Source organism: Mauremys reevesii, linkage group 9, assembly GCF_016161935.1.
Source record: "Mauremys reevesii isolate NIE-2019 linkage group 9, ASM1616193v1, whole genome shotgun sequence".
NCBI classification, from domain to species: domain Eukaryota; kingdom Metazoa; phylum Chordata; order Testudines; family Geoemydidae; genus Mauremys; species Mauremys reevesii.
The window spans coordinates 70,549,181-70,576,015 of record NC_052631.1 but is presented as its reverse complement, the minus strand read 5'-3'; the positions used below and the strand labels follow the sequence as shown (position 1 = coordinate 70,576,015).

Genomic DNA, 26,835 nt, shown 5'->3' with positions numbered 1-26,835 from the left:
TTAAGTGTTAGTAGAATAAAAGGATCCAGTCTATGACTGGGATTGTTCAGTGCTACTGCAATATAAATTAGTTTTAATAATAACAAAGTCCTTAAACTGGTAGTAGTGATGATTATGATGAAGATTTTTACCTTTATTAATTCTGGGGAAATGATTTTTCCATTACCTTCTGAAATAAGGGGGCAGTATAATTGCAACCCAATCATCACTGACACAGGCTCATTTGTTTTAAATGTAACAAAATTATGAATAAATCACATTAGTGAACAATGATTAAACTTATTTTTAAAGCTAGTTGACTTCTAATCACACCTACATATATTAGTGGTGGTACATGATTGTTGCTGATTTGTCCTGCTGGCACATCTTTAATCATGAAGCAATGCTCATTACCGAGTGGGAACAGGAGCATATTTCACATAAAGGAATAAACACAAATTGTTTATGCCCATGTTCCCACTCACTAATGGGCACAGGAACATGTTGCTGTACAATTAAAGATCTACCAGAATGTTTCTCTCTCTCCCTCCCTTCCATGCCCTTTGTTTGAAATGTACCAGTTAAGGTCTCAAGTGCAATTTTTCTAAGTTTTAGTTGCCTTAAATGAACGTAACAGGGACTGATAGGCACAAATTCTCTCTCTCGTGTCAGTTCGCTTTCGGGTCCACAGAAGTGGAAATTAGTCGTAGGGACAAAAATGAGCAGTTAACACTGGGAGCTGTGTTTCTTGCGTTGCTGGTGACATGCATGCAGGTAAACGGGATGATATGAAATTGTTAAGGAGCCCGTGTTAACTCCTGTTCCTCAAGTGCTGCTTTCTCTGGGTAAGAGACTTTTCTCCATACACTGCTGGAAAGTAGAATACGTGCAGTAATCTTGTAAGATCTGGCCATAGGCTATGCGAGAATGGGTGATTGGTGAGAAAGCACAAAATAGGTACGTGGAATTATGTGGTCAAAGTGAATTACTCACACCAGGAGCAGGATTCAGAAAGCCATTAAAAAGGGAGGAACGTATCTTTTTTTTCCCAAACTCAGAGATCATCAGTCCCCTGTAACTCTCAAATATTTGCCTAAAAATGAGGCGTGTCCTCTTGTTAATAGTCTGTGGGAGTCAGGAGCAGACGTCTCAGTGACTGAAGATTAATCATGTGAGTAAAGGTCTGCAGGATTAAGCCCATAGTTTGAAAAGTAGTATGTAAAAATATGTCCTCAGAACAAGCCTGGATAGTAGGTGGAAACAGATTCTTGAGTGATAGGTATCACTTCATTCCATTCTTTGAGAACTAAATCCCTGTAATAAACAATATGCTTTTTTATCTGTATTTCTTACTATTATTTCCATTCAGCTCTCCTCGTACAAAGGAAATTTTGCACCTTGCTTTCTCATGCATTGATGCAATTAAGTGGAGGGAAAGTTCTTAACTTACTAGGAAAGACAATAAAAAATTAATGAACTCCACATTAAGTGCTTTGATCTAATTATCATCACTTTATGGCAGTCCCTGCTAAACAACAATGTATGAATGGTGTATTTTACAGCTTCCTTTTAAGAGTCAAATTACAGTTCAAAAATTATAAAACACAAGGGATATTAATCTTCAATGCTAGTTTCTAGTCATTGTTCCTTGAAAGGGCAGTAGGACCAGTGGTAGAGTTGTTCTTTTTTAAAAGACGTAAATCTGCTATAATACATAGTAACCAGGGGCGGCTCCAGGCACCAGCACTCCAAGCGCGTGCCTGGGGCGGCAAGCCACTTGGGGCGCTCTGCCAGTCGCCGCTAGGGTGGCAGGCAGAGTGCCTTCGGCGGCTTGCCTGCGGAGAGTCCGCTGGTCCCGCGGCTTCGGTGGACCTCCCGCAGGCGTGCCGCCAAAGCCGCGGGACCAGCGGACCCTCCGTGCTTGGGGCGGCAAAATATCTAGAGCCGCCCCTGATAGTAACTAATTTTAGAAAGAGTTTAATTTGAGTTTAAGGTTGGAGAAAAGTTTGCAGGCCTCTGGTGGGGAACAGTCTTCCCAAATTCAGGAGCGTCTACAATATCCACTCTACTGGAGAAACAGAGGTAGTAGATACAGAAGGTAGGCAGGGAGAGATTCAGCGTGTCATTTGCTCCAGCATCTGCCAGCAGAGATCATGTAGAGCAGTGGGCGAAAATGTAAGTCTGTTTTGCCCTGGTGGAGTCCATCAGGGGAGCACAAGCAGCAGCCAAATTGTCCTCCTCCAGGACTGAATTTGCCACTCAAGTATAGCTGCCTGTTTAGGCACAGGGGGGGGGGAAGGGGGTTATGTCCAATTTGCAGCCCTCTGTTGGTGGAGAGAATCAAGTCCTGAGTTTAGTAAATTACTTCCTTATAAGGCCAGGAGTGGTAGGGTGCAGGCACTGCAGAAAGGGAACATCAAATCATCACCCCTTGAGCTAGGCAGTTACTTTGATAGAAAGAGTCATCCCTCCGTCATCTCTGCAATTCCCTGGAAAGCCAGTACAAGAAGAGAACGGGAGAGATTGCTCTGTTCTACTGCGGCTGGGCAGTAGACTCCTTGGGCCTGGGAGTGAGCGAGTGATGCAGAGATTGCAGGAGAGTAACAGAGTCCCTCTGCTAGAGTTCATGGGGCCTTATTTGTGTGGGGATGCTTCCTTGGTTCCATGGATATTAGGGTTGTAAATACCATTTTGAAAGTTAACCGTTTAAATGATTAAAATATTACATTTAAATGGTTAACTGATTAAGCGTCTGGGGCCAATCCCACCGGACAGTGTGGCTAGGCCCGGGGCCGGCTCTGCTCTAGCCAGGCAGCGTGGCTGGACCCGGTCTGGATGGGTGGTGCTGCTCCAGCCAGTGCGGGGCTGCTGGGGTCAGTACAGGGCCGCTGGGGCCGGCATGCCGGTTGGCCCGGAGGTTAACAGTTAAGGTGGGTTGACCAGTAAGACTAATGCTTACTGGTTAACGTTTTACATCCCTAATGGATATATTAAGCACATCTGGATATTTAAAGCTGGGAATAGCATGTAATTATGTCTGTGGGAGCTAGAGCTTTAATTAAAACACCAAATATTGTGAGATAAAATCACAAGAGTTGGCAATACTGTTCCCTATTTGTAATAACCCCTTGAAGAAAACTAAGGCACAGAGAGTTTAAGTAATTTGCCCAGGGACAGACAGCAAGTCTATGGCAGGCCCAAAACCAGAACTTAGGCTGTACCTTCTGTTTCTTCCTTTTGGCATCTTTACTGCTATCTCATACTGCCACTCATTCCAATATTTGTCCCTTGAAGGGTTAACATGAAACATACATGTTAGAATATGTTGACTACCACACAATAATCTCTAAATGTCTGTATAATTTTTGTTTTATCTATCCATGCTCTGCACCAGGGCTTTGAAGCAGAGCCTGGAGCTGGAGCGCGGACCAGTAGGTTTTTGCCCGGAGCTGGAGTGGAGCAATTAAAAAATGTGATTGCTTCCAAATCCCTGCTCTGCACAATGGAGGAAACGTCGATTGTGCTATAGACAGCAGACTCCAGGGAGTAACTTCTTACCTATGCTGTCTTCTGCATTTTCTGTCCCTCTCTATTATACCACAGCATGTTTTTTCCCCCTTCTGAAAGCCCTAGCCAACTCTATTTGCTTCTTGATATGTACCAAAAGTCAGCCTATGTTTTTTCCCCCTGGATGAACTGTAAATCTTTGTGTCAACTTGTTTTTCTTGTACTCTATACTAAAAGAGAATTGCTTCTATTTCCATAGGGATTTGACAGCATGGATGGTGGGTCCAATGTGTAGCACTGGGAATGTGCAAACAGAAGTGAATTAAGCAGTGTTTTCCTAGTGGTCTCATATGTGTAATATAATTTAGTCTTTCCACACAGTGCATGTTAAAAATATTCCTCTCGATTGGCTGTCTTTTTTCAAACAATAAATGAGAGATTATTTTTACTTTAAAGAAATACTTTGGCAGCCTGGCTGGTGTATTGCAGTTGGATTTGGCTGGAAGTTAAAAAGATGAGGATCCTCTGGGCCCAAAGAGGCACATGGATAAAACCCCTCTACATAGGAGAAACTGTTAACATTCATAGCACACCTCATAGTAATGCATTATACATTGTCAGCATGCAGTACTTGTTGATAGCTGCTGTGCCTTGCTTGTATTTATAATTACATTTAAATAATTTAGCTCCATCATTGTACAGAATCTGGTATCATTCTTTAGGAAGACATTTCATTTCAGATCCAAGTAATGGCTTCAAGAAATGTTACTACCATAAAGGCTTGTTAACTACTGGTATGTAAAACTATAACTGTTATACATGCAGTGGAGGAGAACATAGATAAATATGCCCATCTTTGAAAGCATTTTTACAATATATTGTTTGATACTGATTCTGTGTTCTACCTCCTTAAAAGCTCGTCTGGTTGCATTTTTGTGGATTGTAGATAATTATCTTGCTCAGATTCTGTTAAAAGTTACCTAAAAGAATAATGAGGATAATTGATTAAAATACATGATTTTAACATTATACAAAAGTTGCATGAATGCATGTTGGGATACCAAGATTTCTCAGCCTGAATATGAATTTGTGTGCCAGATACAGGGAGATACTGATGGATAAATATTGTAGCTCTCTGTGTATTTACTGAGAATAAGCACATGAGAGGTGAACAGGTGTATGAACTCTTCCTCTTCTCAAACTAAGCTGAGATGTATTGTATTGAAGAAGAAACCCTGAGATGTCTATAAAGTGTCATTTGGAATTCATGCAAATAGTTTGTTTCTCCTCTGAGAATAAAACTCCAGCAAATTTTGGATTTGAAAAATATTGCATCTTGTAGGTAGAGTGTGATAGTTGAGAAGTATGCTCTTGTAGCTCTGTATGAAAATGCATTTGAGGAATGAGGAGCTTTCCTTTTTGCCCACAGATGGATTGTTCACAGGCTCCCAGATGGAACTTGAATACCAATTGTTATTTACTTTAATACCAACAGACACTCTTCAGCAGCAGTAATAGAAGTAGCACTGAGGCAGAGTAGTCTAACAAGCACACTCAAGAAATCTTCTGCACTTTCTTGTTATCACCTCCCTCGATCACTTTTTTTGCCCCTTGCCTTTTAAAATCTACAAAGCACAAATGGCAGCCTCATCATTTGAATGCAAGTATGTTTTGGGCCTTAGCTTTCTCTGTCTTGTGCATCTCTTCTTCTGTCCAGTCAGATTCTTCTCCCAAACCCAATCCTTTGTTTTCCCATAATCTCAAACAGATCCTTGATTTTTCTTTCTTCAGATTCACAAAGCTCTCACTCCCCACACCTCCTTCTCCCCATCTTCCATCAGCTGTAGTGATATTCTCTTGGGGAGTCTAAGAACCAGTGCCATCCCTTCTAGCATTGGCTAGCTGACTATGCTCAGTAAATGTGGTGTGTTTTGGGACCACATCAGAGTCACTCCAGCTTGCACCACTGCCCCAGGCAAGGTATTCAGACTCATGAGATTAGAGGGGGAGGGGGGAACAGCTGGGCCAGGTGAGATTTGCAGGCCTTCTGTTGATAAAATGGATTTCATCATAGCTAGGGGGTCTGCTGAAGAACAGGGAGAGGAATGTGGGTACTTATCCAAGCTTCTTTGAACCTACATACAAAGGATTGGACCCAATTCAAGGTAAAGGCAAAATGTCAGGATCATTCTTGATTTAGCCAAAGTGTTTCATCCTCTTTGCCAACAGTGCCTGGGGCTAATGGACTTTGTTATGTTCAACCACAACACCAAACAGTGTGTGTGTGTTTTTCTTAGACGTGTATGTTTATATGTATACATCAATTAACTGACTTCAGATTATTTTGCTGCCAAACTGGCAACTGTATACCTTAGTTTATCTGTGTAGATGCATTTTGATGCCTGCTAAACCAAAACCTACTTTGATGTACTGTATAAAGGAAAGAAACTCATGGGGAAAGGTTTGGAGGAAAATGGTTTGCTAAACATGATTTTCAAACTGAGATAAATAGCTACGCCTCCCTGTTGTCAAACATTTTCCTCTTTAACAATTTGGAAATACAGAAATTCCCATTACATGTTAGCAGTATTGCTTAATGAAACTGACCTATATATCTGCAGCACAAAACCATATATGAATTACATATTGTTGTAGTTTCCATGGCAAATAATTATTATTTAATGGCACATTATGAAACCATGGAAAACCAAGGCAATTGCAATTGCTAGAATGCGGAATAGTTTTTCTTCAGTGAATGTCCTGTAATTCTAGAATAAGAATTTATTATTTAAAAAATGTTGGCTGGTTTTACCCTTAATTTGAATTATTTTAAATTGTGCACCTGATGGGGACAAAGTGAGGAGAAAGTGAGACTTTCATTTGGAATGAAAAGGTATGGAAGTAGATTTTAGCCATATGTATGATTGTACATAGACTGTGTTCTGCACTCTTTTGGGTCCCTGAATATCCTGTTTTTCTGCATATGATCAAAAAGATAAAAAAATGTACAGAGATATGCCTCTCTCATAGAGCTGGAAGGGACCCCAAAAGGTCATTGAGTCCAGCCCCCTGCCTTCTCTAGCAGGACCAAGTACTGATTTTGCCCCAGGTCCCTAAGTGCCCCCCTTAAAGATTGAACTCACAACCAACCCTGGGGTTAGTAGGCCAATGCTCAAACCACTGAGCTATCCCTCCCCACTTCTCCCTGCTTAAACTTTTCCCACTCCCACATCCCTGTTACTGTTGACAGCAACACCATCCTCAGAGGCACTAAAGTCCATAACCTTTGCTCCCTACAGTATTCAAAATGTTCTGCTTCTTGCTCCATAACATTTCCAAGATCTGACCTTTTCTCTCTGCCCATAATGTTCTACTCCAGCCCCTTATCTCCCTTCTTATCTACTGCAACCTCCTTCTCTCTAGTTTTCCTGATACCCACATCATGCATGCCTGTTCAGAATGCTACTGCGAAGAGATAATCTTCCTAAGCTACCATTTTAACCATCTGGCTTACCTGCATGAGTCCCTCCATTAGCTCTCCTTCCTCCAGTGCACCAGATTCAAATTCTTGCCCTCACACTTAAGGCCCCTGCATGGTATCTGCTTATACAACTTATGGCATCAGCCTGCTCTGCTCTACCAACAATGACCATCTCTGTTGCCTGTTGGTCCACTTCTCCCATGAGCACAGGCACACTTCCTGCATGATGTCCATTGTGCATGAAATTCCTTCCTTGCACTATTCCATGAAGCTGCTACCCTGTCCTCCTTCAAATCTCACTTCTGCCATGGTGCCTGTGGTAAATTGCCAACTGCTAATGTCTGGTCAGGTGGCTAGTAGGAATTACTGATTATCTGTTTAGTTATATGAAATAATAAGGCCATGGTTGTATCTCTCTCCGTACTGAAAAACAAACACATAGTGCTCAACAGTTAACTACTGCATTTTATATATATTTTATATATACTGTTCAATAGCTGCTGAATATAATGATATTTTTTTCAAATTAATCTCAAGATCATTGATTTACATTTCATTGTATTATTCACATAGTAAACTTCCTCTTAGCAATTGTAGAGCACATACAGATGATTGATTTTTTTGGTTTTATTTTGTTTTTAGTAGCAGAGGGCAGGGCCAGAAATTCCATAATGAAACATAAGTATTACTATTTTGTGTGGTGGTGTGTATGTGTTATCATTTGTGTGTGTGTATGCACATTTAGAATACAACCTTCTAAACCCTTACGCTGACGAATAGTCCCATTGATGCAAAGAAAGAGCTGATTCTAGGGGCACAGGCTATCTACTGAGAAAGCACTTCTGTCTGTTCATGGGTTAAACTCTCTAGTATAGGGAGAAGTAGTGCTATGAGAAACATGGAGAGAGGAAGTTTTTTGGGTAAATTGGTCCCAGATTACTTAGGGATTTAGGCTCAGATTTTTAAAGGTAACAGTGAGATGAGCAACGCCAAAATACCTTTAAAAATCTTGGCTTTAGGGCCTAATCCAGCTATCACTGAACTCAGTGACATGTTTCCCATTCACTGGTTATTATATGTCATGACCAACATTTTGAACTACAACCAAAAAGTGAAGAGTTTTTGCACTTTATTGACTGCTGGTACTAGGTTCTCATGAACTAAAGGTTCGCACCCCAAAAAAGTGACAAGTGCTCTACACTAGCTGAATCTTGCAGGAGCAGTGCAAGAGGAACACCAAATAGTTTGTATTGTTGTGATCTGGATAGGAAATTACAATGGAATGGGGTAATGAGGTCCATACTGGAAAGAAATAGATGCAACCACAAGGTCATCTGTAGTTAGAAAGGGTTCCTATGTGCTACAGCTGTCTCTTGGCAATGGGAATAGTGAGAGGCCCAGCATGATCTATAGGCAAAGGCAGAAAAAAAAATCCGTGTAAGTCAGATTCAGCCCCATCCATTCCTGAAGATGCTTTCACCAACCCATCAACATTACATTTTACCTGGTTTGAACCTAAGCCAGTTTGTTCCTGACATGCCTTGATCACTGTAGTTGAACAAAACAGGAGATATAGGTCTGAATGTTGTCTGTAAGTTGGTGACATTATGAGCGAGAACTTCATATGCAAAAATGGCAAAAGCAAAATAGCTTATTTTGCATCGCTCTAGCCAATACATTGTGTACCATTACATAGTCATAATTTATCCACAAGTGCAGTACAGTGCTATATGAGAAAGTGCAATTAATTGTGTGGGTTTTTTTTCCCCTTCTGACATCAGGTAAAAATGTGTGACAAAAGTTGATCTGTGTGTTTTTAACCAGTGTGTGGTACATGGCTTGAACTTGCTATGGACTATGTGTTTTTGAAGCCTAAACTCACTCTACAAATATGATAGTGCAACTACAACTACAGATATTGCTGGGGACTGAATAAAGATTTGTGTTCTCACTAGCTAGTGTGTAAGTCCAGGATTCTTCCTCTTGTGGAGTCAGAGTTTTGGCCTTTCCATGTTAACTTCTGTTTCCAGATGGACCAAACTTTTGGAAACAAAAGGTGATCTTCTTTTACAAAAAAATAGTTCCTACTCATTTCCCATCCCAATACATTTTGCCTATATGCCAAATAATATCAGACTACAAATAACAAATGTAAACTAGATAGTAGAAAGTATGGCTTTTAACACAACATATGTGTGACCTCATTTACTGAGTAAAATAGCTTAGGAAGATTAAAAAAGGATTAGATATTTACAGTGTGCATAAAATATATTTGTAGTTACACCCATAGGATATAATTATAAAAGTTATTAATCCTCATGCTTCAGGGCATAAACTTATGGGGAATGGGGAAAATGAATTCCTCTTATGATATAGGAGTCAACAAAAAATTGTGATTGATGACACTGAAGGTTGCTAAGAGATAGAACAGCATGGACACCTTGCCATGGACTGTTCAAAGGAGGAAATTGTCAACTAAGAGTGTCAAGAGAAATGTGTCAAGCTCTAGAATTTCAATGGAACAGATCTCTGGAGGTAAAGATGTGCTTAGAGATGCGCTGACACAATCGTGTTCAAAAATTGGAGTTGAGAGAATGTGATAGTTATATTAACATGCAGAGATGCCTTCATAAGAACATAAGAATGGCTATACTGGGCTAGACCAAAGGTCCATACAGCCCAGTATCTTGTCTACCGACAGTGACCAATGCCAGGTGTCCCAGAGGGAGTGAACCTAACAGATAATGATCAAGTGATCTCTCTCCTGCCATCTATCTCCACCCTCTGACAAACAGAGGCTAGGGACAATGTTCCTTACCCATCCTGGCTACTAGCCATTAATGGGCTTAACCTCCATGAATTTATCTAGTTCTCTTTTAAACCCTTTTATAGTCCTAGCCTTCACAACCTCCTCAGGAAAGGAGTTCCACAGGTTGGCTGTGCGCTGTGTGAAGAAGAACTTCCTTTTATCTGTTTTAAACCTGCTGCCCATCAATTTCATTTGGTGGCCCCTTGGTCTTATATTATGAGAACAGTAAATAATGTTTCCTTATTCACTTTCTCCCCACCACTCATGATTTTATATACCTCTAAAATATCCCCCCCTTAGTCTCCTCTTTTCCAAGCTGAAAAGTCCTAGCCTCTTTAATCTCTCCTCATATGGGACCCTTTCCAAACCCCTAATCATTTTAGTTGCCCTTCTCTGAACCTTTTCCAATGCCAATATATATATATTTTTGAGATGAGGAGGCCACATCGGTATGCAGTATTTATGTATGGATTTATATAAGGGCAATAAGATATTCTCCATCTTATTCTCTATCCCTTTTTAATTATTCCTAACATCCTGTTTGCTTTTTTGACTGCCGCTGCACACTGCGTGGACGTCTTCAGAGAACTATCCACAATGACTCCATGATCTCTTTCCTGATTAGTTGCAGCTAAATTAGCCCCCATCATATTGTATGTATAGTTGGGGTTATTTTTCCAATGTGCATTACTTTACATTTATCCACATTAAATTTCATTTGCCATTTTGTTGCCCAATCACTTAGTTTTGTGCGATCTTTTTGAAGTTCTTCACAGTCTACTTTGGGTCTTAACTATCTTGAGCAGTTTAGTATCATCTGCAAAGTTTGCCACCTCACTGTTTACCCCTTTCTCCAGATCATTTATGAATAAGTTGAATAGGATTGGTCCTAGGACTGACCCTTGGAGAACACCACTAGTTACCTCTCTCCATTCTGAAAATTTACCATTTATTACTACCCTTTGTTCCCTGTCTTTTCTCAATCCATGAAAGGATCTTCCCTCTTATCCCATGACAACTTAATTTACATAAGAGCCTTTGGTGACGGACCTTGTCCAAGGCTTTCTGGAAATCTAAGTACACTATGTCCACTGGATCCCCCTTGTCCACATGTCTGTTGCCTTCTTCAAATAACTCTAATAGATTAGTAAGACATAATTTCCCTTTACAGAAACCATGTTGACTTTTGCCCAACAATTTATGTTCTTCTGTGTGTCTGACAATTTTATTCTTTACTATTTTTTCAACTAATTTGCCTAGTACTGATGTTCGACTTATCAGTCTGTAATTGCCGGGATCACCTCTAGAGCCCTTTTTAAATAGTGGCATTACATTAGCTATCTTCCAGTCATTGGGTACAGAAGCTGATTTAAAGGACACATTACAAACCATAGTTAATAGTTCTGCAATTTCACATTTGAGTTCTTTCAGAACTCTTTGGTGAATGCCATTTGGTCCCGGTCACTTGCTACTGTTAAGTTTATCAATTAATTCCAAAACCTCCTCTAGTGACACTTCAACCTGTGACAATTCCTCATTTTTGTCACCTACAAAGGATGGCTCAGGTTTGGGAATCTCCCTAACATCCTCAGCTGTGAAAACTGAAGCAAAGAATTCATTTAGTTTCTCTGAAATGACTTTATTGTCTCTAAGTGCGCCTTTTGTATCTCGAGCCTCCAGGGCCCCCACTGGCTGTTTAGCAGGCTTCCTGCTTCTGATGTACTTAAATAACATTTTGTTATTACCTTTTGAGTTTTTGGCTAACTGTTCTTCAAACTCCTTTTTGGCTTTTATTATTACATTTTTACACTTAATTTGGCAATGTTTATGCTCTTTTCTATTTACGTCACTAGGATTTGACTTCCACTTTTTAAAAGATGCCTTTTTATCGCTCACTCCTTCTTTTATTCAGTTGTTAAGCCACATTGGCTCTTTTTTAGTTCTTTTACTGTGTTTTTTAATTTGGGGTATACATTTAAGTTGGGCCTCTATTATGGTGTCTTTGAAAAGTGTCCATGCAGCTTGCAGTGATTTCACTCTAGTCACCTTACCTTTTAATTTATGTTTAACTAACCTCCTTATTTTTGCATAGTTCCCCTTTCTGAAATTACATGCCACGGTGTTGGTCTGTTGAGGTGTTCTTCCCACCACAAGAATATTAAATGTTGTTATATTGTGGTCACTATTTTCAAGTGGTCCTGTTATAGTTATCTCTTGGACCAGATCCTGCGCTCCACTCAGGACTAAATCGAGAATTGCCTTTTCCCCTTATGGGTTCCTGTACCAGCTGCTCCAAGAAGCAGTCATTTAAAGATTCGAGAAATTTTGTCTCTGCATTTCATCCTGAGGTGACATGTACCCAGTCAATATGGGGATAATTAAAATCCCCCACTATTATTCAGTCTTTATTTTGATAGCCTCTCTAATCTCCCTTAGCATTTCATCGTCACTATCACTGTCCTGGTCAGGTGGTTGATAATAGATCCCTACTGTTATATTCTTATTAGAGCATGGAATTACTATCCATAGAGATTCTATGGAACATGTGGATTAATTTAAGGTTTTTACTTCATTTGATTCTACATTTTCTTTTGTATACAGTGCCACCTCCCCTGCCCCTGCACGACCTGTTCTGTCCTTCCGATATATTTTGTACCCCATAATGATTGTGTCCCATTGATTGTCCCCATTCCACCAGGTTTCTGTGATGCCTATTATATCAATATCCTCCTTTAACACAAGGAACTCTAGTGCACCCATCTTATTATTTAGACTTCTAGCATTTGTGTACAAGCACTTTAAAAAATTTGTCACTGTTTATTTGTCTGCCCTTTTCTGATGTGTCAGATTCTTTTTTATGTGAATGTTTCTCACTTGATCTGGCCCATACTTAATCCTCTTCCATCCTCCCCTCCTGACTAAAACCTAGAGAATCTCTGTCAATAGACTCTCCTCTAAGAGAAGTCTGTCCGATCCACGTGCTCCGCTGCAGCAATCAGCTTTCCCCCATCTCTTAGTTTAAAAACGGCTCTGCAACCTTTTTAATGTTAAGTGCCAGCAGTCTGGATTCACTTTGGTTTAGGTGGAGCCCATCCTTCCTGTATAGGCTCCCCCTATCCCAAAAGTTTCCCCAGTTCCTAATAAATCTAAACCCCTCCTCTCTATTTCATCGTCTCATCCACGCATTGAGACTCTGAAGCTCTGCCTGCCTACCTGGCCCTGCGCATGGAACTGGAAGGGGCCATATCACCACCTTTTAAAGAAGGACTGGCACCCCTTTTCCATGAAAGGAACATTAACCCACAGAATTAGGTTTCCAGATACCAGAGTGATGGTTGCCTTACAAGAACCTAGATAGACAAACACAGCAATGATGGGCAGGTTCTGCTCTACCCGTGGCTGGGCACTTAACCCAATGGGACAGCAAACATATGGTTCAGAAAAGCTTGAGCAGGACTGGTATTCCATACTGTGAATGGGGTTACACATTCACACTAAGCTAGTATAGGTCAGAGTTCTCTCTGCATTTTACCTGATAAAATATCTTTGAATATGTACCAGGAAAAACTGAACTAGCTCCTGCAAAACAAGCCCACTTACCCTTTAGATCACCGCAGACAATTCCTGTACACCCTCTCTTCTTCTCACTCACCTGGAGCCCAGTATTTGCTCTGCCTCTCTCCCTGCTCCCGTTTCTCACATGCAAGACACCTTATTCTTTCATGCAAAGTATCAGAACATCCCGTTCCTTGCCTATCTCTTCTCAGGTGCCAACCTTGCTTGCTCCATGTGTTGATCTCAGCTCCAACTGCTTTCCCCTGATTGTTCCCAGCTTGAGGGAGAAACTCACTGCTGGGAGAGGAGAGTTGTATCAGAAATCCAGACAGAATAAGGAGCTGCATTCCATGCAAGGAAGGAACAGGAAAGTAGGAACTGGTTCCACCTGAGTTGCAAATTCCTGATAGCCAGAAACCCTCCTTCCTTCACATAACATCCTTGAGTGGCTACCAGAGAATATACAACATTAGTCAGACTATCTGACACTGGGTGACTGACCTTAGGTGCTGTGAAACAAGCATGGTATAAATGCCTAGAGTAATAAATACATGACATACACCTGAGGATTCAATCTTTCCTGGGAGATAAAGGCCTTAATTCTTTGCATAAGGTGCACAGCTTCATAGTTGTCTGTTTGCTGAATCTGCAGCACTCTGTGTGGTTGCCTTTTCTGATAAACACTCTCTTTCAAATTGAATTTATTAATTTCTGGAAGGAAATTAGCCTGTGTCAGTATACCCATAGGCGGCAGGTTCGTATAATTTTTGGTGGGGCCCAAAATGGTGGTCCCCCCCCCCCCCGCTCTCACCCTGTAAGCTGATATAAAATGAAGCTACAATGTGTCAGCACCACAAGATTACAAGGGTCAATTAAAAGTGGAAAGTCAGAAGCAGCACTTGCCTGCTTCAATATACAGTATTAAATTTTGTTGCACCTGTTGTGACAAAGTGGGAATGTTCTTAATGTTTTCTCTGAATACTGTGTGGGTGCCTCAGTTTCCCCTGCAAAGTGCCAACTGACGGTGTTGGGGACAAAGAGATCAGGTGGCCTCCTTGTCCGGAAGAGACACAAAGGCCATCAGTTGCCTGGAGACAGGGTGTCGGCCATTCTCTGTGCAGACGGCATCACACTGGCCCTCTAGGGCTTTACAACAATCACACCCCCTTATCCCACCATCTAGAGCCTTAAGAAATGCATTGGGGAAACTGAGGCACACAGACAGTATTCAGAGAAAACACCTGTATATGACCAGTTACATACTTTGAAGGGTGTAAAATAATCAAATATTGTGCTAAATAAATACAATGATACTCCAAACTGACCACCAAATTTAAGTTGCACGTTTTTCCCCTCAGGTGAGGGTTCTGGGGTGGGGCTGGGGATGAGGGGTTCACAGTGCAGGAGTGTGCTCGGTGCTGGGGGTGCAGGCTTTGCGGTGAGGCAGGGCTGAGGATGAGGAACTTGGGGTGCAGACAGGCTGCCCCAGGGCTAGGGCCAGAGAGGACTCCCCATCACCACCACTGGCAGCAGCAAGCTCCAGGGGAGGGACCCCCCCTCCCCCTCTGCCCCCCAGAGCACACTCACTCTGCACCACAGTCACTGCACATGTTCCTAGGCCCCCTCTCAGGTCCAGAAAGCTCACTCACCTCCTCTATGATGGGTACTAGGGGGTGGGGGTTGCCATCACAGGTGGCCTTCCATGTTACTGCCCCTCACTATAACTTCACTGTGGATGGGGCTGCCCCTTGCCCAGCATGGGGCAGAAGTGGGGTCTGCACGGTGATGGCTATGGGGCAGGGGAGCAAGGTGTCATAAAATTCACCAAAGCCCCAGCTGCTCAGGTAGGTCTATGAATCCCCCTCCCCCATCTGCCCTGTGGTGGGTGGGTGGGTGCTGGAGGGGAGGGGCACTGCCTTCACATATGGCTTCCTGCCTCCCTGACCCCTGCTGCAGGCTGCAGCCTGCTGCCCCTCACCGTAGCTTCACTGGGGGACGGTGGGAGGGGATGGCATGGGGCTGCCCCTTCCCCAGCATTGGGCAGGAGTGGGGGCTGGGACTGGGGGGGGAATCATAGGGTCAAACACTCGCGGAAGCCCCAGCAGCTGCTCAGGTGAGTGAGGTCAGTCTCCGAGTCCTTGCTGGAAGTCCCCTTTGTGTCCCCTCCAGGTAGGGGGAGGGCTGCCAAACATGGCACAGCCCCCTCCACTCTGCTCCCCTCCCCCGGCCGGTGCTCCAGCAAGCAACAGCAGCTTGCATTGCCTTAGGCAGCAGCCGGCAGCAGCAGAGGCAAGGGAGAGAGACACGCTGTCTGGTCTCAGGCAGGGAAGCTCTGGGGCCGGGCGGCAGGGCCGACTCTAGGTTTTTTGCCGCCCCAAGCAAAACATTTTTGGCTGCCCTCCCCCGCCCCCAGACATGAGCTCCCCCCGCCCACCAGTGCCCCCCACTCACACCCCCTGTTGCCCCAGCACTGGGCTCCCCCCCAAATGTGGGATCCGCTACCAGCACACTGCAGCCGAACCCTGGCCCAGCTGCGACTCTGTCCCCATGCGGGTGGAGCTGCTGGGCGGCGCGGAGCGGGAGTACTTCCAGGTGGCGGCGCAGCTATGGGGTGGCGCAAAGAACACGGCCCCCTCCCTGGGCTTCACAGAACTGCTGGTGGCCAAGGTGGATCAGTTCGCACTCACCGCTCTCACCCCCGACATGCTGGCGGCCGAGGACCTGGAGAGCCCCCCGGACTTGCTGCTCTTCAGCCTCAGGGTGCCCTGGCCCAGCCCCAGCGGGAGGGAAGGCGAGGATCTCCGGCTGCGGGGCTACCTGCTCAGCACCGATGAACCCAGCCGGCCACTCACCTCCTCATACACTCCAGGAGCCCCTCGCCGCCATCGCAGCCCGGGCTCGGCTCCAGGGGACCCCGTTTCCCTCCCTCCCCGGCTCCTCACACACACTGGGTAGGGCTGCCCAGAGGATTCAGGGGGCCTGGGGCAAAGCAATTTTGGGGGCCCCTTCCATAAAAAAAAGTTGCAATACTATAGTAACATGTATTTGGAAATGTAAAAAATAACTAGTGAAAATTAAATTGTAATAATTTGAAAATACACCAAATACATTATTTAAAAACATTAAATGCTTTACTGGTCTGTCTACATTTGCAATTACATAATGGGCTGTTGCTGGGTGATGGTTGGTGCCAATGGGCTGTCACTGCCTGGAGGTGGTGCTGCTGTTGCCCAGGGCTGGGTGGGGAGCTGGGCTCTGGGGGGTGCCCGGCTCACAGGGGCTGGGCTCAGGACTGTGGGGAGATGGGGTCGGAGGTTGTCTGGCTCAGAGGGGCTCGCCTCAGCGCGGGGGGTCGGGGGTGGGGGGGATGGGGGGGGGGGGTGCCCGGCTCACGGGGGGCTGGGCTCTGAGCTGGGGGTCTGGGGTGAGGGAGATGGTGTCGGGGAGTGCCCACCTCAGAGCAGCTGGGCTCAGAGCTGTGGGGGATGGTGTCAGGGGTGCCCAGCTCAGAGGGCCTGGGCTCAGAGCTGGGGGTCAGGGCTGGGGGCGGAATGGGTACAGGGGGGTGTCTGGAACAGAGGGGCTGGGCTCGGAGCTGGGGGTCAGGGCTGTGGGGAATGGGGTCGGGGTGCCCAGGTCCGAGGGGCTGGGCTCGGAGCTGGGGGTCAGGGCTGTGGGGGGAATGGGGTCAGGGGGGTGTCCGGATCAGAGGGGCTGGGCTCAGAGCTGGGGGTCAGGGCTGTGAGGGGGATGGGGCCGGGGGGGTGTCCAGGTCCGAGGGGCTGGGCTTGGAGCTGGGAGTCAGGGATGGGTGGGGAGGATGGGTTTGGGGGGGTGCCCACCTAAGGGGGGCTGGGCTTGGCGCTGGGGGTCAGGGCTGGGCCTGGGGGGTAATGGGGTCGGGGGGTGCCTGACAACCACCTCCCTGAGACCCCCCCAATCCAACCCCCCCTTCCCTGGCCCCTGACCGCCCCTCCCCCCACAGAACCTGTGCCCCCTGAGTGTCCCCGGGACTCCCTGCCCCTTAGCCAACCCCCCGGCCCCGGCTGCTCACCCCCGGCTCACCGTGCGCCTCGAGAAGTGGCCCTGCCCAGCGAGGCAGCCGCGTGGCTCCGGAGGGGGCTGAGCTCTTCCCCGCTCAGAGCCGCGTGGGGTGGGGGCGGGGCTCCGGGCTGAGCTCAGCTGCCCCCACTCGGCGTGGAGCTCGCAGCCCCGCCCCCTCCCCACACGGCTCTGAGCGGGGCGGAGCTCAGCCCCGCCCCCAGCCAAGCGGCTGCTGCGCTGTTTAGGACCCGGGCGTGAACAAGCGGTGGAGGAGCGGCCCGTCTCCTGCAGCCAGGCGGGGCCGCGCTACCGGTAAGGGGCCATCCCTCTCCCCCGAGCGGAGCCGGTAGCGCGGCCCTGCCCCAGCTGCAGGGGACGGGACGCTCCTCGGCTCGCAGCGGCAGGATGAGCTGGGGCCCCAGCCTTTTGCTGCCCCAGGCACCAGCTTGTTTTGCTGGTGCCTAGAGCCGCCCCTGCCGGGCGGGGAGGGGGGAAGCTCCAGCCCTGGCGGCGGCGGCGGGGGGGGGGGCGCTCCAAGCAGGGGAGAAAACATTGGTGGAGCAGAGCCCCTGCTTGGGAATATTCCTGGGGCTAAAGCCCCAGGGAGCCCATATAAGTCGGCGCCTATGAGTATACCTGAATGCACAGTCATGTATTTGAAGGAGGGAATATACAGTTCATTGACAAAGACAAAATACATAGTTTTCCTGACTTGCGCAAACATCACTTTAGATGCTATTCCATGATCTTTTCGTAGAATAAGTTGCTAAGAGGCACTGGTTGTTTGGAGACATTGTGGAACATAAACAGAATGCTGCTTTTGTATTTGTTCTGTAGGCAGTGAGAACAATGCTGTGTAATTAAAGGCAGATCAATGTGGGTTTCAGAGTCTGCCTTCTCTACAAGCAGGGTTTTGAACTTAACTCTCTGGAGGGACCGTTAATCTAAATCACTTATTTACTTGAAGAGGGACAGAGTTTGAAGGTTATAGAGACCTTCAAGCCAGCATGTAATGAACAGGTTTATTCAGCCTGAATAGAAGTAGATTGGCATGGATGCCATCACGCTGCTCCTGCCGTTCTTGGTTCTTTGATCTCTAGGAAGCCCAGATTGACCCACACTCAGTTGTGCAGATGAAAGGCTCCTGCTAGGGTGCAATTCCCAAGAATTTGGAGTTGAGGTATGAGGGTGCAGTTCAGCGCCAATGAACATAATAAAATAGGGATAATGATAGGAAGCTACTTTTATTAAAGTGCTTTGAAATCTAAGCCTAGTTAAGTGCTTGATATTATTTATTATTATTTCATTTTGAATGATGTCAGGCATTAAATGAGTTTAAAAGTTACAAATTGGCTGTATACAGTGAAGTAGTATAATGTGCCCCAATTTGACATTCAGTAGCTGTGCAAAATGAGAGGAGCTTACATTTCTACGAGGGAAAAAAAGGAGGGTAACAGAAATAGGAAGTTGGAAGACGTAGGGCATGTCAGGCTCTTTCCACACGTTGTCTTTGAAACAGCCAGAATTTACCTATTGCACCATTTGTCCTGCTCTCTGTGGAGTTGGAGACTTGAACTCTGGTGCTAAAGTTTCTTATGCTAGGTTTGAATTTGGGCCTTCATTATGATTTCTATTTATTGCTGTATTATTCTGACGGTTAGGATTTTATGAAATACTGAGCACAGTCATGCTACATGATGCTTTACAAACAAAAATGACAGGGAGCTTACGGTTATCATCTGTGATTAGATCTTACAAAGTCCCTATCCCAGGCTGTCAGTAAAATCTTTATTTTGTAAGTAGTCATTTGGAGAACACAGTCTTGAAGTTAGACCTGAACATTTATCTATTTATATAATTTGCTGCTAATTAGGATTCTCCACTTTTGTCAATAGGCTGTTACATATTGAGTTCATAAAAGTTTGTCTTGGGTTCTAGTGCTGTCCTCTCCTTTTACCAATGGCCCTGACAACACTGTTTGCTTTCTTCATTGTTTTTCAATGAATTTTTTGATTGTTTTCTTTTTTGCAGGGGACATTGGTTAGATGGAGGGTAGGAAGAAATGGCTAGCTTTAATTGTAATTGACTCTGGTACATAAAGACTCGAGTAATCTGCAGGCTGCAGTTAAACCTATAGGTGATCAGTTCTGCTTTCAGTAAGTGGCATCCTAATGGGAATTAAAAACAGTGTTGAAGTAATTTCAAGCTCTATGTTCCCATGGAACTATACATTCACTTGTGTGCCAGTCTTCTGATGAAGACATTAGGATGAATTGCTTAGCATTTTGGCCCTGGACCCAGTAGAGCACTTAAGCACATGCTTGACTTTAAGGATGTGAATAGATCCATTGACTTCAGCTAGTCATACATGCTTAAAATTACATGCCTTGGTGGATTTGTGCCTTATGACAGTAGATGTAGTTATAGCCTGGGTAAGTAGAAAATAAGGTATAATTTATTAATAGAAAAACTATATGAAAGCAAATTTTCTGAATGACTATTTTGCTCTCACAAGAGAGAGCCGGAGGGAGGAAGAGTCTGTTTGAGTTGTACCTTTAACTGCATGTATAGCTGAATTTGCTTATGTTTACTAATTAGTACAATAATCGACTTGTAATTCATTCTTTTTTCAGCATATCTTTTCCTCCTTTAAGTATTACTTTTTTGGTGTTATATCTTTTTATTCTTGTGTGTTTTCTAGTGTAATTAAGATTGAAAGCTCAAAGGGGTAAAGCATGAGTAACATACCAATGAAAAATTAAAACCAGAATTGTACTAATTCCAGGTCCTGTCTTCCCAAGGAACTAAAAAGTCGCTTCTCCACTCTTGTGATGGAGACATCAGGCAGGAAATTTACCGGTAATACTGTTTTGCTCTTGCATAGCGCTTTACATTTTCAAAGGGCTGTACTACATTACCTAACAGTTGCCTGTAGACTGTTGCCTGTGTCTCCTTTGATTTATCTCTCTGGTATGCTGAAGTTCAGTAAAGGTAATGCAGCAGTCAGAAAGAAGTGTTATAAAGTGTGACAAACCCTATTCCCTCTAGGGTGTTCATCTGCCATAAAGTGTATTTCACATCTCTTTCATTATGTAATGAGAGGTGTTAAGTTCCCTTTTTACGCTAAGATGATACAACCCCGAGCTGAGTACACAGACTCTGTCTTGCCTGAAGCCAGAGGAGATCCATCAATACAAAACAGGTTCTGTGAGGGGAAGGGGGCAATGAGACTGTTACAACTAGCAGGACTAGGATGGATTTCCTAATACACTCAAACTGACCTCAGCAAGGTCTCTCTCTAGTTAAACTTGGCAGGCTTTAGATATATATTGCCAGATTAGTTTCTTTAAATACTAAGTAGATTAGTAAACAACTTGATTTAAGGAAATATACTAGAGAAAACTGTTGAGAGCCTCAGGAAAGGCTCTAGGAGCTTTAGGGCGAAACACAGAAGATTAATCAGAAAGCAGTATCTGGGGAGGCAGTTGTGAATCCATCAAAAACAAGTGTGCAGAGGAAGTTTAAAGAAAACTATCAAGTATCTGGGAGAGAGAGTAGGATATTGAATGGCATTAGGGCTCAGAGAGCTCTTTGAAGGTGGAAGGAAAATGCCAGAGAAGCAAAAATTAAATAAATCGATCAAATGTACAAGTAGAGGGAAAAGACAGTTAAACCATTTGGAGTGAAGATATCCAAAAAGTTCAGTGCTGACCCTGCTCCCTTCACAGTCCATGGTATATTTTGGAAGAAAAAAACAAAGATCAGGCTTTAAAAATACCTTTCCGTGTTCTAGGGCCACCAAATCCTCCTATGCCAACTCTTCATGGTTGTTCAACCAACCATCAGAGAAGCTGTCATTTTTGTCATTTAAAAAACAAAATGAAAACAGAAAACATTATGATAAAAGAATGTTAAGGTTGCAAAGTCAAGCATTCAAGAGTTAGGTGATGCCAGAATTAAGGTTGCCTATAACCTGAGTTTGGCTCCATTATGTGTATGCAGTATGATACACTCTTTAATTACATGATGGCATACCTTTTCCCCCATGGGACCCCTGTCTCATTCAGAGCACAGCCCAGTATTTTCTGGTTTTTGGATTCTTGACTTTCTGATCCTTAAATTTCTTCTGATGTATTTTTAAATGTTTTTCCTATTGAAAAAACAAAAACTCACCACAAAAAAATAACAAATTCTGTAATGTGTAAGTCTATTGTCCCTCACCTTGTACAGATGCTTGGAAGAGCAAAAACAACTAGCATCAAGGCAATGTTTATCAAAGCTCAACTTAGATGTACCAATTGTTATCAGAATTGGTGGTGACAGATTCCTGAAAAAGTCCTCTGTGGTGACCTGAAACTTGTAAAGTTCAAGAAAGGCAGGCAACACAAAGACACCCTTAAGCAGAATCTCAACTCATGCATCGTAAATATTATTAACTTGGAGGACACAGCCAAGGACAGATCTGCATGGAGAACAACTATCAATAAAGGTTATAAACACTTTGAGAAAGACAGATGCAAAAAACTGACTGAAAAAAGGGCTAAGTGTCATGCCAAGTCTTCAGTGGGAGCCTGCACGTTCTTGTGTGACATCCATTTGCAACCTGGCTCCTTGCAGATCAGACTATACAGCCACAAGAGAACTCTCAAGATGCTGTGATGTCGTTGGATACTATGCACAGCCATACAATTAGGCCATTATCTTCTATGTATACCAGTATTAGAGGAGGGTGAGAGGCACACTTTTCAATAGGTTTCTCAGCTATTTGCTGACTGCAGGGGAATGGTGAGACTTGAGACTCAAGACCAGGGCCGGCTCCAGGCACCGGCATTCCAAGCTCGTGCTTGGGGCGGCATTCTGCAAGGGGCGGCAGTCCCTGTTGTTTTGCCCCAAGCAGCACGCCGAATTGTCGCCGTGGGCGGCGGGGACAGTCCGTGTGCCCTTAGGGCGGCAGGCGCGTTTCCACGGTGAGGGCAATTTGGCAGCAGCTTCTATGTTTAGCTGTCCGGGGCGGCTTCAGCTAAACATAGAAGCTGCCGCCGAATTGCCGGCCCTGTAGAGCCGGCCCTGCTCAAGACTCCTGGGTTCAGGGCCAGGTTTTGGAAAGAAATGTGTTGTGGTGGTTCTAGACCCTTCTGCGCCTGTACTTCCAGACTGCCCTCCTTCTATTCCCTCCCCACTCCTGTCCAACCTTCCCACACACCCAGCTTGTTTTCCTCCTTTCGTATTCAATCCTTATCCCTTGGTTCCTGCCCTGTTTCCCTCTGCTGTCCCATACGCTCTGGTTCCTGCAGTCTGTCTCCCCTTTCTGCCTCTTCTTCACCCCTGCAGATTTGAATCAGGAACTTCCTCCTACTTCATATTTGCTGTCTATTTGCTATCAAGGTTCGCACTGAGAGAGCATGGGAAGCAATTTTTATGCTGTCAGTTTGTTCTGGGGCCTTGTCAACCAGGATGAACTTATGCAAAGAAAGTCCTGCTCTCAGACTGTGATATCCTGGGATGGAACATTTTCAGTCGCTCTGTGGGGATGGAGTCCAGTTTACATGTAGGAGCTGTGAAGGGATAGAGCGTGTTCAGTATAGATGGAACCTTCAGAGAACTTAGCTGCCAATCTCTAACAACTACCTGCTGAGCATGTGTGAACTGATTTTTTTTGAAGTTGCTTATAAGTGATGTAAAATATTTGCCCCAATTTCTAAGAACAACAGGGCAAATTCTCTGCCAAATTTCAAGTCTCTGCTTTAAAGCATGGAGGCACTAGAACTCAGGGAAACTGTTGGAAGAATTCTCTCTTTTAACAAGGGCAAAGCAACATATTTTCCCTAACCTCATCCTGAGAAACAGTTGAACTATTGAAGCTGAGACTTCGCAAACAAGTGAAGATTTCAGTCTCCATTCCTGTCAATCTGCTATCCACCATTTATAATTATAGACAGAAATACATATGTAATATAATGAGAGGGAAAGAGAGAGAGAGAGAGAGAACAGGAATGAACCTGAATATAAATATAGCACTATCTGTTTTAGGGTTTGCTTTTAGTTTCAGACAAGAGGTGAATACATAACACTGAGCTTGTGAGCTTTTCCAAGTGATCCCAGAAGAACTTGTTTGCCAAATCTCAAGAAAACAGCTCATTGTAACACTAAACAAAGTATAATTGGGAGAAGGTTATTGCTTCTCATAACAGAGCACAGATATTTACACACGTTTTTTTTTTTCCTGATGGAGAGTCTGATCTTTCTAGTGATTTACAAAATAAGTGTTAGGAAAACTCCTAGATAGCTACCATAAAAGATTAAATAAAACAATGACAAGGCTGAGCTATGTATGTTGAGGGAGAGATTTATGTAAATTCAGTCTGAACAGAAATGATGTAATAATGCAGATCAGATTTGGACTCTTTTTTTTCTTCTACATTTCAGGAGAGAGAGTAATAGTTGTCCATGATTGAGGTCAAGTAAGGAGGGAGGGTGTCATATCTTAATTCATCTAGCTAGAGTCTAATTTTCAGCTTCTTTGACTGAGTGGGGGAATTGCACTGACAAATAATTTCCAGTAGGCACCAGGCAAAGACGTTCACTTCTTTCCTACAGGAAAAGAAATCAAAACAGCGTTGCACTGATCAGCTGGCACATACTGCTGGATCAATGGTTGGCAATTTGCAGGGCTGTGCTGTAGATAAGGCTGTCACATTTTGGCAGGCTCATCACTACCAGTCAGCCACATAATAGCTGATAGGTACCTTTCAGATAAAGACAAGCTGTAGATAGAAAACTGAAGGGAAAAGGGAGGTGGAGTGGTTAAGGGAGGAAGGGAGAGATAATAAATTGGAATTTCCACATCCTTGGGTTGTAATTGTGCTCCTTTGGACCAGTGTCCATTGAAATGTATGTAAATATATATTAATTATATATTTTTTCCAGAATACAAGGTAATAGCACATTGTCCACTAAAGCTCTTCATTTATAGAAGGATATAGAACTGATAAAAAGTGAATTGTTTGTTACAATGAGGGTTAGAGTTGGGTATGTAGCCTCTTGGCACAAAAACAACTCCGCCCACTGAGAAGCCAAAATGAGACTCCATTCATCTTTTTACTACAGTAGTCCCTCTGTTGTTTTGTGTGATCTGAATCTGGTGTAAAACATGGCAGCCTGCAGAAAAAAGTGCAGTGTTTGCTGACAGCAAATTTAGATGTAGCCTGTGTCCCACTCAGGGTAAAAATCTTAAAAATCTAAATCTTTCTCTCCTAATTCTGCCTGCCGATCCACAGATTCAGTGGCGGCTGTAAAGAAAATCACTAATGTTGGGGTGACAATGCAAATTAAATGATTTATTATTTATTTTGCTGTAGTGCCTCAGAGCCCTAATTTTGAACCAGGACCCAGGTGCTGTGCAAACAAAGAATAAAAAGTTGGTCCCAGACAAGGTGGTCTGGACGGAATGGTATCAGAAGTGTTTCTGTGAACTGAAAGAAGCTCTGAGAAAAGATTTGGTGCTAGCAATCCCAGACTTTGACAATGGTTTTCACAGACTCTTCAGACATACTTCTTGGTTTAGTTTTGTCTTGATGCCTACTTGAATTCAAAGGGTTAAATCAGAGTAGAGCTGGCCTAGACTGCAAAGAAAATAAGGAGTAAGAGATAAGAAAGCTTCAGGCACTACCTTCCAGGCAGCAAAGAACAGTGGGGCCATTACTGGGAGATGCTGCTTCCAAGTTCCATCAGTTCCATCAGTTAACAGGTTTTGTTTTTTCCAGTGCTGAGATCCTATAAAATCAAAAGACCCAGACCAGTTAAAAAGGTGCCTCTGACAGAAAGGAAGTGGTGAGTGGTGAGTGTGCTGTGAGGCTGACCCACAAGCAGATCCTGACTGGGAGTCAAGGATCTGCACCAAGCAAGCTGTAACTTGGTGTCCAGGGGCGGCTCCAGGCCCCAGCATGCCAAGCGCGTGCTTGGGGCGGCATGCCGCGGGGGGCGCTCTGCTCACATATTAAGGAGAGCCCTGCCTTTTCTTCAAATAGCCTGACTCTGGAGTGCCTATTAGAAATTTCACGGACCTGCCAAATTTCTTTCTTCTTGAGGGAGACTCCCTGTTTTTTGCATTAATTTTAAAGGAATTTTGGAAGTACCTCCCTCTTAGGGTGGAGCATTTTCCTGTGTGTTTCAGAAAGACATTTAAAATATTACTCTTACTTTTTGGAAATCTTCCCCATTTAGAGTATCTTGGCTGGGAAACTGACCCTTTTTAATCTTGTGCACAGAGGATGATAAAACGTATACCTTCAGCAAGTTATAACACCATCTCTCAAGTTGAAAAGGATCTGCAAGTTGAAAATCCCAGCCTTTCAAACCATTTTCCAACTTGAGTTAGTCAATTCTAACGGTGCATTTCACCACTTTGTTGTGATTCAATGTCAGAAACTGTGGAAAAAAGAAGAGGAAAAAACTTTTCATTATTGGCATTCTGGGGAATTAAAGACTAGGGGAGAGAGAGCTACAGCAGCCGTCCGACATAGATTGTTTATTTAATTCCTCCAATTTGTTCACCTTAATGAAACACCAAAAGGTTTGAGCGAGCGGTAATTAACAAGAGAGAGCCTGCTTAATGAAACCAGTACAAGATGATATTTGTTTCAAGGATCGATAAAAGACTGTGAGTGAAGATCATCCTGGCATCATTCAGGAAAAACAAACCACCTTGTGCCAATCAGTTGTCTGCTGCACATGCATGAATCTGTGTGGGGCATTTTAAATATTGCATCAATAGAAAGTCGGGGAAGGGGAAAGGCTTGATAAATTTGGAGGAATCTAGTACTTAAGTTGTTAGTATGTCAAATACTATAATTATAGCTGTAGCATTCCTCTTCTGTGCCTTCAATAGTCATTACAAAACAATTTTAGTGAAATAATCTAATTAAAGTCTGCTTTTTTCTTTGAGCATGTATAGAGTCTATTGTGCAAGGTTTCTTGGTATTCTGGTTATTGTAGCTTACATGCTTTCAGGAAGGGAGAAAAACAATGCAAAACAAAACAGGACTGCATTCTCAGAAAGAGAAAAAGAAGCCAATTGATAAAAAGGTACTTCGCTGACAGTCCCTGGGGCCCTCCAGAGACAGAAGTTTGATTTCCCATTGCCACTAGTTGGGTTAGCAATTACTACCACAGTAATTAGTAGCAAGTTTCCAGACCTCAGTGCACCAGTCAAGAATTTTAGTTCCACAAATAAGTTACTATCAGAGAGGACTGGGAGAGAAAGGAAATCATGTCAGGCAGATTGTCCATAAAAATAAATAAGCAATGTGACAGTTGTGTGTGTGTGTGTGCATGTTAGCAAGGTGAATGAGGAGCACAGTACATAGTAGATATAGTAATTAGCAGCAGACTGTAAGGTCTGACAATGTAACCAAATTTCAGACTAGCTGTGATGTTAGTTAATTTCCTTATCATAGAGTTG

General features: G+C 43.9%; 1 protein-coding gene and 1 long non-coding RNA gene across 13 annotated transcripts in view; both read left to right on the top strand.

The window, feature by feature from the left end:
- Positions 1 to 26,835, top strand: part of PCDH11X (protocadherin 11 X-linked) — a 1,093,295-nt gene that overhangs the window by 691,764 nt on the left and 374,696 nt on the right. The window lies entirely within an intron of this gene.
- LOC120371689 lies at positions 18,241 to 26,069 on the top strand. Its single transcript, XR_005584528.1, has 3 exons — positions 18,241 to 18,555; positions 20,161 to 20,234; positions 25,599 to 26,069. It is a non-coding gene; the product is annotated as an uncharacterized LOC120371689 (long non-coding RNA).